General features: G+C 46.2%; 1 protein-coding gene across 1 annotated transcript in view; it reads left to right on the top strand.

Moving 5' to 3' along the window:
* Window positions 1-2,675, top strand: part of bcl11aa (BAF chromatin remodeling complex subunit BCL11A a) — a gene marked incomplete in the record, with an annotated part of 43,125 nt that overhangs the window by 235 nt on the left and 40,215 nt on the right.

Raw genomic sequence — 2,675 nt, forward strand, 5'->3', positions numbered from 1 at the left:
GTCTCGCCGCAAGCAAGGCAAACCCCAGCACTTAAGCAAACGGGATTTTTCGCGTAAGTAAAGATGCAAAAAACAAAGAAAAATGTCACTTCTGGCTTCCTTTCAATGCACTCAACAACAAAAAAAGGTGGGGGGAAAAGGGCAGCGAAACAGGAGCTTGTGGACACCGGACGCACCGCTCGGACCCGCGGTCAACTGGACTTAACAGCGTGGAGGAGAAAGTGCGACACCTCCGTGCGTAAAAGCCGCTCGGAGAGCTCAAAATTCCGAAAGAGAGAAAAAAGTTTTGTGTGTCGGTGTACACCCGTTACTGCTTCTCTGTGCCACGGCGAGAATGTGCATTCACAGGCTGTTCAATGCACTCGCCGTGGCTCCGGTGCCCCCACGGTCGCTCCGGTCAGTGGAAACGCGCAGGGCTCCCGGTAGCAGAGCGCGTCCTCTCCGCGGAGCTTCGTGGAGAAATCAACCCCCCGGAATATCGCTGTGTGATCAGCTCTGCTCGCAGGTTTCTCATCTGCTCTCTCTCGTTCTATTTTTGGATTATTTTCAGAGAAAAAAAAACTTGGAGGTGGATTTTTGGATCGAGGGGGGAAAAATCTCGTGTCCCACTGTTTACAACTGCCTCCCTGTATCAGTTCGGCAGTAGAGGCAACACTAATCGATTTATTTTTTTTACACACCTTCAAAATTCCTAATGCCACTTATGTAAAGGCTGTTTATTGATGTTTAGTTTAGATGAAGAGCTTTCTTCCTGAAACAGACAGCAGAGCCGCTGCAGCACAGAGTTAGAGCCGAGACACAGCAACAGGACAGCAGCACATCCAGTCCTGTCGCTTCTCCGATTCTCATTATAAAGACAAATTTGGACCGACAANNTAAAGCTCGGCTCCTCGGTGTGCTGCAGCTGCAGCTGTGGAAGGAAAAGCGACAAGATTCTGACAAATTTCACTTGAGTCGGCAGAATCCGTCTTTACGCACGGCGTTTATTTATCACCAGAGCTTTATTTTTTCGAGTTTATTAAGACGCACGGGTCTGAAATGTGACGAGAGAGCAGATGAGTGTGTTTGGGGAAACTGCGGGGCGATCTGCAAAGTGGCGCTTATCACCGCACCATGTGCCACACTGTGTGCCATCATCGCAGCGTTTCAGGCTCTCCAAGTGTCCCGCAAACACAAAGCAAGAAGATATTTGGCCATCTTTACGCACCAGTGCTTGATTATGTTTCGGTATGTTGACTGGCTGTCGCCTGTGTTTGGTTTGGAGTGTGTGTGTGTGTGTGTGTGTGTGGCCCCGGCTGGGTGACAGCGCAGTCACCATGGCCATGTGCCGTCGCTAGGAGGCAGAGCGCGATCAGAAAATCCAGCGCTGAACTTGAACCTGATCAGTTTCACCGCCACCCCTATCTACACGGGCTACTATTTGGCGATCTCTTTAGAATAAAGGGAAGGTATACAAGACATGGGGAGGGAGGGAGGGAGGGTGAAAGCGGGGGAGGGAGTAAGCAGGACCCCCCCTCCATATCTAAATTTACAATTCCTCTTCATCACCTCAAACCCACCTTTTCTCTTTCTTACTCATTTTTTTTGTGCATCACATTTTCACAAACATGCGGGCTGCAATCAGCATATGCAGCTCCACTGTAATGTGCCCCCCAAACCTTACAACACTCACACACACACACACACACACACACACACACACTCTCTCTCACACACACACACACTTCATTTTGCGCACAGATTGTTACTATTGGAGCTCAGAGTCCGTCCTGTCGCTCTCAAACAAACATCCATCCCTGATTATTTCTCATTTTCTATATTTCGTACAATTCTATATATTTCCATTGGATTGTGTAGCGTGTTACCACATTCCCAGTGTGTGCCGTGCAGCGGCAGGATCAGGAAGGATTTAAGTAGCAAAATGTGACAACACTCAACAGTGTTTTTCCAGTATCACAGCTCTTCATTTCCTCCTCCAGATTAAATTACATTATCAGTAATTTCCATATTTTTGCCAAGATGGAAATATATTTCAGATTTATTTATATTTGGGGCAGAGAGCCAGCCTTCACACGTTGAAGTTTTCTAACTGTTTTATAGATTTATCACACAGGTGCAACTTTTAACTTGCAGCTCAGAAAAAGGAGTACATTTATACCTTCATTTTTTTTAGATATTTCTCTGCTTTAGGAAATGTGATTGCATTGTTAGGCATGTCTTCATACATTAACATTGTGCACAGACACATTCTCCTCCTCTTTGCTCCTCTTGCTGCTTATTTCACCCGGTTGCACCGCCTTAAAAATAGATACAAAATAAGTGATTTATGCATGTTTCTGTTTTATTGAAATTTAACTGTGCATGGAGACCTGCTTTTTATTCAAAAAAAATATTATTTAGGTCCCTTACCCTCCCTCCTCACACTCCATTAAATCCAACAAAATGTTTTTTCAAGCCCCGGATATCCACTCTTGAGTTCAACTTAAGAGGTGAGGGGCTTATGCAGCTTTCATTAGATTCTTTTTTTGTTGGTTTATCCCGTGAATTTAATGCCCCCCCCCCAACCGCGTGCTGTTGTGTAACTTGCGTGGCGTTGTGTTGACCTGAAGTTAAATCAAAGAGGAGAAGGGTGGGGAGGAGGAAGAGGAGACGGAGGAGGAGGGGGTGTCGATAGG

Source organism: Morone saxatilis, unplaced genomic scaffold (assembly GCF_004916995.1).
Source record: "Morone saxatilis isolate NCDOM2014 unplaced genomic scaffold, NCSU_SB_2.0 Contig19, whole genome shotgun sequence".
Classification (NCBI taxonomy): domain Eukaryota; kingdom Metazoa; phylum Chordata; class Actinopteri; family Moronidae; genus Morone; species Morone saxatilis.